The sequence below is a fragment of the Psammomys obesus genome, unplaced genomic scaffold, assembly GCF_907164565.1.
Source record: "Psammomys obesus unplaced genomic scaffold, mPsaObe1.curated_primary_1811, whole genome shotgun sequence".
Lineage (NCBI taxonomy): Eukaryota > Metazoa > Chordata > Mammalia > Rodentia > Muridae > Psammomys > Psammomys obesus.
This window is the reverse complement of record NW_026596143.1, coordinates 13,318,666-13,331,816: the sequence shown is the minus strand read 5'-3', so window position 1 is coordinate 13,331,816 and position 13,151 is coordinate 13,318,666. Positions and strand designations below refer to the sequence as shown.

Here is a 13,151-nt window from a genome sequence, read left to right as displayed (position 1 = left end):
GAAAGAAAGAAAGAAAGAAAGAAAGAAAGAAAGAAAGAAAGAAAGAATTCTGAGTTTAGCTGGTTGTGGTGGCACACGCCTTTAATCCTGGAAACTTGGGAGGCAGAGGCAGGTGAGTTTGAGGCCAGAGTTCGTGTTCCAGTACAACCAGAACTACACAGAGAAACCCTGTCTCAAAAATAAATAAATAAATAAAAGAATCCTAGGTTTATTGTTAATTTTTCAAGACTTTATATGTGCTTTGGTTTTATCTGTGTGGTTTCATGAGAAGCCTGATGTCGTTCCCATCTTTGTTTACTTGTTCCTGTGCCTCTTTCCTCTGGTGGATGTTAGGCAGTCAACAACTTTACTATAATGTAATTCTTAAATGCTTTCCCCAATTCTGATGTTGTATGATAGAGAAGGCTAGCAGGCCGTGGTGTAGTCCACATTTTCCCTCTACTTGAATTGCAGGTTGATAATTTTATTATGTTTGTGGTTCTTTCAGTTTTTGATTTTTTGCTACAATATAGGGAGAGCTAACTCATCCTCGCTGTCATGAGAACGTACACTCCTCGGGAATAAGGCCTAAGTTATTTCAAGATCTTTCCTTCCAGCCTAGTTCCACGTGGGCTCTACTTCCCATCTCAAAGAAGCCTGGGAATTGTTTTGCCTCCCCCTTTCAGATGGTTCTTTTCTTCAGTTAGTTTCCAATTAGCTTCTTCTCAAATGTGTGAGAAGAGTACTTTCCCAAACAGTCAGGAAAGACCTTACAGTTGATATCTGGGCAGCATCTACCTTTCTAGTTCTCTGCCCTTCACTGCAATGGGATATTTGTGTTTTCAAGGCAGCAATATTTCTTGAGCTTCTGGGGCCTGGAAACTACGGAAATTATGACAAGACACTACGTGTGGGCAATTGTATGGTTCAGTTTGTTTTTCTTACCTTACATATATCACTGCCCTGCACTGTCTATTGCTCAATGTCTGAAACAGTGTCTACAAATTGTCCCATCTATTCTGTCAGTTTCTCCATTCGTACAAGGGAGAATAAATCTACCCATGATACTCAGTCATGGCAGCAGCAACTGTTCTTGCCAAATTTATCTTGCCCTCAGAAATTCAGGATTACTGAGGTGTGGAATCTCGGGCCCTCGTGCTCTTAAGTAGTCGGGTGATCACAATGCACAGCTGCTACTGGATGCTGTGTCTTGATACCTCAGAAAGTCTTGCTCATATTTAGATAAAGGTCAGGTGCCTATATACATACACACATACGCATATACATTTTAAATCACGATTTCTTGTTCCAAGAATGAGGAGAATAGCCAGAGAGTCAGCTGAGAACAATTAGGGTAGCTTAGACAGAATATGAAAAATGTGATGAAATCAGCACAGGGTAAGAAGGTGTAAATTGGTACCTTTGTCTCTTGGAGTAAGTCTAGACAGAAGTCCATCATCTAGAGTTTGTTTCTGAATACAGGCAGCTCTGGGTTACACAGACACCAGTGAGAATGGTGTCTGTTCAGAGGAGTTGAAGAGACAGCAGGGGTGGGCAGATTCCCAGAGATAAAGAAAGAAAGAATGACTTGGCCCAAAATTTTGCCTGTTTTTTTTTTTTCCCCTCAAATCATCTGCCAAATTCTGAAGCTGTACAAGAAAGTGGCTAAGAAGCCAAGTAGAGGGACTAGAGAGAAAATTAACTAAGAGAAGGCTCAGGGGTTGAGTACTTGCTGCTCGATTAATGAAGACATGGGTTCTATTTCACAGAACCCATGTCACAGAACCCATGTCAGGCAGCTTAAAACCACCTGTAACTGCCACTCCAGAAGATCCAATGACTTCTTCTGATCCCCATGGGCACTCATACATATGAATGCATACACATACACAAAAATGTAAAATGATAATTAAAAATGATAAACATTTTTTAAAAAGACATGCGGAAAAGCAGAATGGCATTTTTAGGAGACTTGTGGATACAAGGAAAGAGGATTAGAGTGAAGCATCCGCTAGGATGGAAGGTGCTGGAAGAAAAAAAAAAAACCAAAAAACATGTCTCCCAGCCAGAGCCCTGATAAGCCAGAGCACTTATGGAAGCATGAGCAAAAGAAATGAGCGAATCCATGATAAAATACAGCTTTGGGTGAAGCCAGTCTGTGACACATAAGGAAGGGCCTTACCTTAACTGCCTTGCAGAAGACAAGCATGTGTGGATGTGTGGAAAGCTGGCAAGAGCCTATACATACTTAAGTTTCCACTATAAAATTAGCAGGCAGGACAAGAGTCAGAGCACATGGTAGAAAGAGGGGAAAATGGCAAAAACCATAACCACAGACGGTCCAGCAATCACAGGAATTGGTAAGAGCTTTAAAATAAGGGAGATTGGTGTGTTCAGGGAAATAGATGCAAAGGTAGAGAAACACACAGAGAAAGAATTTCTCCGAACGAATAGGATTTTTCTAATCACCTGATAATTTGGCAGCTTAAAATATGACCAAAATTAAGAACTGAATAGGTTTAACATCTTGCTAGAAAATACACATATTGTCTTAGTTACTTTTCTATTGTGATAAAACACCATGACCAAAAGCAACTTGGGGAGAAGAGAGTTTATTTTCGCTTATTACACTTTTAATTTATTATACCTCCAGGTAATAGTCTGACAATGAGGGAAGTAAGGGCATAACCCAAACAGGGCAGGAGCCTGGAGGGGAGCAGATTCAAGGGCCAAGGAGAGTGTGGCTTGCTGGCTTGCTTCCCATGGCCTGCTCACCCTGATTTCTTATGAAGCCCAGATTCCCCATCCCAGAGGTGGCACTGCCTCATGAGCAAGCCCCTCCCGTATCAAGTCACGCAAATCACGCACCACAGGCCGGCCTACAGGCCAGTCTGGTTGGGACTATAGGCCTGGCTAACCTGGACTCATTATGTAGAGCAGGCTGACTGAACTCACAGAAAATCTCCTGCCTCTGTTTCCCAAGTGCTGGGATTAGAGGCATGTACCACCAAGCCCAGGCAAGGTGGAGGCATTTTCTCAATTGAGGCTCCCTTTTCCAAAATGACTCTGGCTTGTGTCAAGCTGACATAAAACTAGGTAGCACACATACATAAGAGGTGTGAAAAAGAAGAAAGTAGGAAGAAAAGATGTGCAGTGAAAAATCTGCCTATATATAAACTGTGTCCTCAAAGAAAAAGAAATATAAGAGATTGTAACTGAATTTTCCTAAAACAGAGACAAAATATGAAGCACAGATTTGGAGGAACTTCATGGATGTTGCCTGTTTCATTTATGAGCGTATGAGGGGTGGATACAAGAAAAAAACTCATTTGAGTAAAACTTTTAAAAATTAAAAGACAAAAGGAAAACATAAAAAAAAAAAATCAGGACACCCAACTATTTGAGTTTCCTCAGAGTTCCTGCTGAGAGTGGATTCCAGCACTTTGCAGAGACACTGAACCTGGGGATGTGCAAGTCCTCCAGATTGGAGTGTTTTTTTGGAGCATCACCTATCATACCTCAGGCGGATGTCATTTCCAGATTCTTCATAGAACTTAATATGATGTAAATGTTAGGTAATTACCACGTTGTATCATTTAGGCAATAATGACAATGTCTGTAGTCTGTGAGCATTCACGTAGCAGTGATTTCCCACAGTATTTTTCACCCATGTTTAGTTCAGTCTCTGGAGGTAGGAGTCACAGAACCTGCAGCTTGGCCAGAGCTGGCTATGTTTGCAAGAGAGAAAAGGGATGTGGGAAATCAGAAGATAATGGAAAGACACTGTTAAAAGGCAAAGGATAAAAACAGAGACAAACTTTGCCAAACAGAACCTAGCACAGATATGAAGAATAATAACATTTATAGGAAGCAAACAGAGGGCAAATTTGTCACCAGCACAACTGCCCTACACAAAGGAATTGTTCCAAATGGAAGGAAAAAATTCCTTGTACACATATAGAAACACACACTGGAGGAGAGAATGAGAGAACAGCATGGAAGATTAAACTGTTGGTAAGTGTAGCTGAGTGTAGACTGTACAGACTAATACAGTAACTGTAAAGTCTTATGTAACTTAATATATGCACAATTGATGTTCATGACAATAATAAACAAAATTGACATGGGTAGGTTGACAGAAAATGTCTGTTTTAAAATATACAGAAAATTGTTTATTCTGAGTCAAACATGGGGCTTGAAAACGGATTCAGGTTACTCTCAATGACATGTTTTACTGTGGAAGAGGATAGTCAGAGAACATTAGAATGTTAGAAAGTCATAAATTAATATATATATCAAATTCATTGATGTGCTGGGCGTCCTGGCTGGCTAAAATAATTTGTGGAGCTCTCTTTTATGAGTTTCAGATGTCATAGCATTTAGCTTCAGAGTTGGTGGAGAGTAGAGGTCTGTTAAGCTTATCGATACAATCTGAGAAATTTACCTAGTAGAACCAGAACAGATAGACAATTTATGGTAATTGGCCACCAAAGGGCGTAAGATAGCCGGAGATAATTTTACTGAGTGACATTCCATCTCTCTACAATCCCTAGAGACTAGTTACTTGATGTCTAGTGTTCAGCAGAGTCTTTATTAAGAAGGTTACAGTAGGAACCAGAGAAGTAAAAAGGGACCATCAGTGGGGAGGGGGAGGAACAACAGAGAAAGGAATAATAAGACACAATCGTGGGAAAAGGGCGAGGGAGGAGAAGGGAGATTAATATAGACTGCAATGTCCAGCATGGCTCCAGGGACAGGCATGACTGGAACGTCGAGGGAATGAAGAAAGACAGATACATGCCGCATAGAATATCCAGAGTCAGGTGGGCTGGGGAAACCTTAGCACCATGGAAGCTCAGGGGGGCTTCACAAGGAGGTGGGGTTATTACATACAGATAAATGAGGCAGGGTTTTTGTGTCCATCTGGGCCAAGGAGACAGGTTTACCTGATCTTGGTAGGTCCCAGCTCTGTAGAGGAACTGTCTTCAGGCCACAAACATGCAGTGGGAAGAAAACTATGGCAGAAACTCCTACATACACTCTCAGTATCCACAGCAGAGGAAGGCTTTGCCGTTCCTTCATCAGTCTGAGGTCCTTGACAGAGCCATGTCAGTGTCAATAGCACATTCAGAGACAGAGAGAGGAGGGCAAAATACAGTAAGGATGTCTGAAAAGGTCACAAGGAATCATGTTTTATCTACTTGCGATTATGTATTTTATAGTATATGTAATTATATATATATTATATATTTGTTTACATATAAACAAACAAACAAATATTAGTCAGGATTTCAATTACTTCGACAAAACACCATGAACAAAAAGCCAGTTGGGGATGAACAGGTTTATTCAGCTTACAATTTCAGATCCATAGTCCGTCATTGGAGGAAGTCAGGACAGGAACTCAGACAGGGCTGGAACCTGGAGGCAGGAGCTGATGCAGAGGCCATGGAGGGGTGCTGCTTACTGGCTTGATTCCCATGGCTTGCTCAGCCTGCTTTCCTATAGAACCCAGGTACCAGCCCAGGGATGGCACCATCTACCATGACCTGGGCCCTCCCCACACTGATCACTGACTGCTCTTCCAGAGGACCTGGGTTCAATTCCCAGAACACACATGGCAGCTCACAACTGAAACTCCTTCCTCTCTGATGACTACTTGTGTTAAGGTGACACACAAAACCAGCCAGTACATGTATACACATAAATATAATTTAAATACAAATTTTCAACCTGGGCTGACAATGCTTGATGCCAAGAGCCATAAACTATCTCATACCAGGCATGAGAAGCCCCTTTTGAATTGTTGGTCAGGGCTTTCCAAAAGGTTCCTAAAACATACAGCCTATTGCTGTTGCCCTTGATGGTCTCCCAGAGGTTGAAGATAAATCCCCCATTGTTACAGAAACCATGCACTTTGGACACAGGACCTGCAGGATCAGAGCAGGATCTGACCCAAAAACCTTCTCTCCAAGTACTAGCTTTTCTGTTCCAAGGGAGGGATATGGTCCTATCCAGCTACAACAATGATCTGCATGGCACTATATACATAAGGATGCAGTAAGTAGTATTTATACCTTCGTGGTAACCAGCAGCTTTTTAAGACCTACTCGACAAGAGGAAAACTATGCCTGGTACTGGGAATCTAATCAACAATCAAGAGCTAGTAGAATCACGGATCTTAGAGGAGAATCTACAAGGGCTCATGTATTTTAATGTTTGGTCCCCAGTTGCTGTGGGACGGATTAGGAGGTGTGGTCTTGCTGGAGAACGCTGTGTGTCACTGGGAGTGGGCTTTGAGGTTTCAAAAGCAGAAGTGGTAAGATTTTAAGAGCTAGAAGGACAGGAAGTTTGCTGTGAGATTATATCTCCTAGAAATGTCAGAGAATCTATACCCCTAAGTCTCATCCTCATGGCTGCTTAAATGTGAACTGAACAAGGTTGACACCAATAGACATGATAACATGGAAGGGAAAAATCTCATGGGGTCCTAACCCTAGACAAAAAAAAACTATAGACAACTAAGGAATGCTGAGAGTGGGAGATAGCCTTCCCAAATACCGCCCAAATTGGTTATCCAATTTATTTACTTTCTTATGTGTATGTTTCTGTTTGTGTGAATGTCCAATGCCTTCAGAGCCCAGAAGATGATACTGGATCCTCTGGAGCTGGAGTTATAGGCAGTCATTAACTGCATCACAAAAACTCAAGTTGAGTCTTTGTTAACTATGGAGAGAATGGAATGTTGCTGGTCCAAAGACAAATTGAACTCAAGTCGTCTACAAGAGGAACAAGTGCTCTTAACTGTTGAGCCATACTTTTATCTCCTTTAATTGAAATTATTTTAATGAACTCAAAAGAAGGCAAGATAGAACAAAAGATACCAAATGGATGAACCAGACTAAAAGGAAATGTGTAGTAAGTATAAGTCTAAATTTTACCAGTTACTGTACCACATGTAAATGTACTAAAAAGACTTCTAGTGAAAACAGGCTAGTCTTTTTGACTTTTGGATTGACCTGGAATGCATAAAACACAAATTCCAAGAATAGCCGAAAAGCAGGAACTTCTAGAGTGATTGATTTAAGGTGTGAATGAGAACTCCAGGAGAGATGCTGGATCTGGAGAGACTTGAGGAACTCACTAGAACTCTAGTTCTGCAGAGAGAATGGAATGTTGCTGGTCCAAAGGCTAATTACCTTATCTTGAGCTAGATTTAGGAACAGCCATTCCTTGCCTACAAATATGCTGTGACTAATAGATAAAAATCTTTTGAAATCTTAACTTTTTAGACTACTAACATCCATCAAGCCAAATGCTAAGAATGTCATCAGATAGCATCTGAGGCCTATCGAAAAGCTTCTCCCATCTTGCTGTAACCACTTCTCTCAAGTACAGTACGCACCAATGTATTTTAAACTTGTCTTGATTTCTGACTTTGTTCTCTAAAACTTACAAAACGCCACCAAACTGCTTCCACATTTGGAGCATGGAATTAGGGGTAACCTAAATCTGTGTTCCCAGGCTGTGGTCATTCAGAACCGCTCCAGAAATAAACTAACTCTTATTCCCTTTAAGATTAGAGCTGTTTTGTTTTTATTGATAATTATGGAGCCACAACATGGACCTCAGAGAATGATCTGTTTTTTACTGGATGAATCACCTGAATGGAAGCCAGGTACCTGCACGGACTCACTGAGACCAGACCATCTGTTATTTCCTTAAGTGGATTGTTGGTGAGTTCTTTCCTGGGCTCTGGACCTCCCATAGTTTAGGATGGTCCATTTCTTTATTCTGAGATGGTTAATTTTAAGGATCCTAATCTGGTAGCTACCTGTTCTATCTGCTTTCAAGCATTTCACTTAAGGTGTCTAGGTTTTTGTTTGTTTTGTTTTTTTTTTTTTTTTGAAAGAATTTTAAGGTCTAGACATTTAGTTGAGTTTTGCTTGTTTGCTTTCAGATCTCTAAAGGCAATTTGGTTTTTGATTTTTGAAATTTTGAAGGCAGTTTGTTTTTTGTCTTGGTTTCATCTTTGAAATATTTTGAATTGTTATCATTTGGCCTTTGTTTCCTGACACTCCTCCTCAGATACCCAATTCTGACTTTCCCCATGCTCCTCCTGTGGCTCTGTCAAGCCTGAAGCTTAGGAATTATATGAGAGCCTGATCATAAAGACACCAAAGAGGCACTTGTTCCCTCCCACCAAAACCATCAGGGGAAACACCCCATAACATGCAATGACCTCCGGTCTAATAGAGAAACAAACAAACCCCATTGCTGGGTCAGAAGGAACTTTATTGGTTTTCCTAGAGAAACACATACATATAAGGGATTGACTGGTCATCTGGTATCTTGAACACTCATACATTTGTGTAAACAATCAAGATAACCTGAGGTCCAGTGGGAGAAGATGGTGATCTTAGGCTCAAAGCTGAGAAAACCAATCCCAAAAGTAGCACACAAAACAACCCCAAAACACATTGTCTCTAATCAGCACAGACAAGCAAGTTTTCAGGAATATATATATATATTACACACACACACACACACACACACACACACACACACACACACACACACGTTTCCAAAAGGGGAATGTTTGGAGATAAACCACTACCAATGAAAAACCACAGCATTCAATTTAAAGGGAATGAGAGAGAAGTTAATTCTGGAGCCATTCTGAGTGACTGGTCCAGGAACACAGATTTACCAATTCCATGTTCCAATGTGGAAGCAGTTTGGTGAAGTTTTATAGTTTTAAAGAACAAAGAAAGTTATAAATCAAGGCAAATCTAAAATACATTAGTGGTTTTATCACAGTTACAGCAAGATGGGAGAAAGTTTTCTATAGGTCTAAGGTGTGATCCGGTGACATTCTTAGCTTTTGTGCTGATAAAAGCTAACAGCCTTTTTTTGTTTTGTTTTTCGAGACAGGGTTTCTTTGTGTTGGCTTGGATGTCCTGGACTAACTTTGTAGACCAGGCTGGCCTCAAAAATCAGAGATCCACCTGCCTCTGCCTTCCTGTGTGCTGGGATCAAAGGCGTGGGCCACCATGCCCAGCTGCTGGTAGCCTTTTAAATTAATAAATTACAAAAGGTTTTATCAATTATTCACAGGATATTAGCTCTGACACATGGGCAGGCAGAGAATGGCTGTTCCAGGGCTAAAACTAGCCCTGGGTTAGGCAGTTAGTCTCCAGACCTGTAACATTCCAGTCTCTACTGTGCTGCAGTTCTAATCAGCCAACCAGTCCCTGCAGACACAGCTTCTTTCCAGTGCTCAGTCACAATTCTCCCTGGACACCAAGGATCGCATGTTGTGCACTTGGGGATTGCATGCTATTTATTAGGTATCATAAGGTCCTCACAGATCAGAAGGCTGACTCATAGGATGTGATACAGATGAGTCTGAGGCGTGTGCAGGCAGCAGTCTTTAGGAGAGATGACCACCTGGTAAAGCCATTAATATACTCCAGACCACATTAAAGCTATTAGCCATCACAATCCAGATGTTTTCCCCTTTTTATCTGACATATTTACTCGGGACACATAACAGCACTACTAGATATGAGCGCAATCAAGAACACAGTGTGACCTGATGGAGGGAAGGCCACAGATGAAGGCCACATGAATCTAAAATGACAAAAACTGAGACTTAGATTGGCTATGCTTCCCTCATCTTTACAGTTCCGTGCACTCGCTGAGCTACCTCACCAACATTTAAATGCTCAAAAATGCAACTCTGGAAGGAGCCACTGTACTATCGGTTTTCCTCTTTTTAACTAGTAAAATACAAATGCTGTTCAATTATTTTTTTACATCCTGGCTAAGTGTTCTATAGTACATTTCAAATACAAGAAACATCAGTACTTAAGGCATAAAACATCAAGGATGTCATTAGAGATTGGTGTCTTTTATATAACTTGGATAAAAAGGGTTAACACAACTCTTTGAGGTTCTCTAGATAAAGTGGAGCTCAAGTTTAATTGAAAAACATGAGTTTTTAAAAAAATCCATATATATATATGTATACATACAAACACACACATATACAAGATAGAAATATTAAATATCACAAAGCCTTTTTAGATAAAAACAATTCTGTTTGGAGACTTATGCCTATTTAGAATATTCCTAGTAAAATAAGTAGTCATGTGAAACTTGCTTTAATGGACAAATATTTAAATCTGTTTATATAATTTGGTCTATTAGATAAACAAATAACACATATCTTGTAAGAGAGTTTTTTTTTGTTTGTTTTTTTGAGATAGGGCTTCTCTGTGTAGCCTTGGCTGGCCTGGAACTCACTATGTAGACCAGGCTGGCCTTAAACTCACAGAGCTCTGCCTGTCTCTGCCTCACAAAGTGCTGGGATTAAAGGTATGTGCCACTACTTCCTGGCTTGTAGGGACTTTTAACTGTGATAACTAAAATTAAAATCAGAGTCTTCACCTAAGGATAAAGAAAACCAGATGATTTTATCAACTAAAGGGAAAAATCCATGACATCAGAGTCCATTTCGACAGTTCAGGACCGTACCAAGTGCTTCTAACTCAGTGCTGGACAGGAAGCTCGAGGAGCGGGCTCTCTCACTCCTTCTGAGAACACATTTCTGTGCACCTAGGAAATTAGTGATGATATTCAACTCCACTGACAATCAAGTACCCTAAGTAACTAAGCATCCCTCTCACCTTTTGTTTCTTAAATACGTCTGTAGTTAAAAAAAAATCATCTATATTTAATATTCCACCTGGTGAATTTCCAAGTGATAATACTGTTAATTTTAATGAAGTTACAAATGAAGAAATTATGTCCCAGTCACTCAGAATGGACCCAGAATAAACTCTTATTCCCTTTATGAGGGCTGTGGTTTTTTTGGTCGACAGAGGAAATAACCTTCAACATTCTGAATTGTCTCAAAAGATCAACAAAAAAACCAAAAATCCCCAACAAAACCTGAGTTATGCTAAAATAAACCCTTGCTTTTCCACTTGCAAAAACTGATTTCTCTTTGCTGCAACTTGCAAGGATCTCTGAGTATGTCCTTTAGTAATATATACCTTAAAAAAAAAAAAAAAAAGATGTGTGTGTCCGTTTTTGGAGGCCAGAGGATATTCGGGGTCTTGCTCTATCATCCTCCACCATATCCTGTCACAGAGGGTGCCCACTAAATCTTGATCTTGGCAATCCTCCTGTCTCCAAATTTCTCTTCTTACAGTTGCAGTATCCTGGGGTTTGGAAATAAGTGATCACGGGTGATTCCATAAATCTCTCCACAACTGCTTGTTATCAATGTCAATGTCAGTATAGGGCACTGCAGGCCCTTCCTGTGAATTTTCCAGGTTATTACTAATACAGAATGGCTTTAGCAGTCTATAGTACACGGTACTTTGGCCAAGAATTAGGGTGGAGAAGGGCTACACAGATCTGAAAGCAGAGAAGGTTGTTTTGAGACGGGAGGCAACATGTAGTTATTTTTCAGCAGCTTACAAATGCTTCTTCACTAAAAGCACTGTTTTGAGCCCTTGGCATCATGTTGATTAGACCCTGGAGATGCCAAACTCTGGAGATGCACTGCAGAAGAACATTTATCTGGGACTATATTAAAGGTATTAGGACATAACACCTTAACTGTACAGTGAATAAAGCAAACACCACCAGAGAAGTTCAGAAAAGAAAGCATCAGAGTAAGGGCAGCAACGAGCAGGCGGCTTTTTTTTTTTTTTTTCCAAGCAGTGCTAAAATGAGGTCTTGGGGGAGCAGTCTAGGAAGGAGACACAAAGCAAATAAAACTTGGGTAGCAGCAAAACATGTCTCAAACTGTTGAGCATTTATCGTGTCTTTCCAGTGGGAGGGTGTGGGTGACTCAATTTCTTAAGAGTTTCTGTGGATCAAAAGACAAGACAAAGAAACAGGTAGCCAGCAGAGGACGGACTAACTTGCCCTGGCCAAGTGTCTCTTTGCGGTTCAGCCATCCACCAGGAAAGGATGAGAAAGCCCCAGGTTCCACAAGCAAGCGTGTGTCACAATAGCTATGTGACCTTGTCCAAGTCCTAGAAACTGAGCTCGGTGCGTGCTGTTTCTTTATAAACATGTTTCCAAGGTCTTGCAACCTCCGGGCAGGGGGACAGGAGGGAGTGCGCGTGGGTGGGCATCCTTCTAGCTGACAGGTCGTCTAACTCGGTGTCCGCTCCCATTTCTGGCCAGGCTCTATTCTTTCGGACCGCAGGGGTGGAGCGGCCTGAGTGCGGAGGGAGCAGAAAGGCGAGGGCCAAAGAAGGAACTCCTGCGCTCCTGCCAGCCGCGTCTCCCCGCCCAGCCACGGGCTCCCGGGGCCACCGTGGAGGACGCGGGTGCAAGCCCGGGCGAGAGCGAGCGACCGGGAGTGCGAACGGCCGCGGCGCGCCGGGTGCTCCGAGCTGGCTCGGCTCCGGGTTTCGGCGTCGCGCCGCAGCCGCCCCGCCCAAGCGCCTGCCCCAAGTTTCCCGGGCCGCGTAATCCCGGGGCACCTTCCGCGGGCGGCCCCGCCACCCGCCAGAGCCCGGCGCGCGAGGAGGGAGGAGGGCCGGCCCCCAGCCGCTGGCCTCCAGCCCGGCCGACTCCCGCTTCCTCGCCGGCTGCGGCCTTTTGTACCCGCCCCACGTGACCCGCCCAGCGGCGCCCGCTCCCCCCTCCCCCCGCCCGCCCCCACCGCGGTGGCCCCGCCCTCCGGCCCTTCCCGGCCACCAGCCCCGCCCTTCCCCCAGTCACCCGCCCCCCTCCCGCGCTCCCCCGCGCCTCCCCGCCCTCCCGCGCAGGCTGTCCCCGCCCCCTCCCCAGGCAGCCGTTCCCTCGCGACGCTCCCCTCCCCCCGCGGCTGTTCCGCCGCCTGGCCTCCCCTCCCCCCAGTCGGAGCTCACTGTCTCCAAGATGGCGGCCGTGTCAGTTTGGGGCATCTCCGCGGTCCGGCCCGGGCCCCCGGGATCCCGGCTGTCTTCCCCCCGGGTAAGTAGCCGACGGGCCGCCCCCGGTCGCTCCCGGCTGCCGAGCCCGAGGCTGAGCCGCCCCGGAGCCTGCCTGGGCGCCTGGCGGGGTCGGCGGGCTGCTGCAGGCCCCGCCGCGGCCTGCGCCGCCTCCCGCTGCTCTGCGCCAGGCCTCGGGCTGGGCGCCGCGGCCGCCCCCTCGCGTCCACT

General features: G+C 43.6%; 2 protein-coding genes across 3 annotated transcripts in view; one reads left to right on the top strand and one right to left on the bottom strand.

The window, feature by feature from the left end:
• Positions 1-12,929, bottom strand: part of Ap3m2 (adaptor related protein complex 3 subunit mu 2) — a 59,614-nt gene extending 46,685 nt beyond the window's left edge. Inside the window, exon 1 of one of the 2 annotated variants that reach the window (XM_055593485.1) lies at positions 12,879-12,929. The gene's annotated coding sequence lies outside the window, so the exon portion shown is untranslated. The remainder of the gene's footprint in view (positions 1-12,878) is intronic. The other variant, XM_055593483.1, reaches the window with a different exon arrangement.
• Positions 12,883-13,151, top strand: part of Kat6a (lysine acetyltransferase 6A) — an 81,156-nt gene continuing 80,887 nt past the window's right edge. Inside the window, exon 1 of the mRNA XM_055593481.1 lies at positions 12,883-12,963. The gene's annotated coding sequence lies outside the window, so the exon portion shown is untranslated. The remainder of the gene's footprint in view (positions 12,964-13,151) is intronic.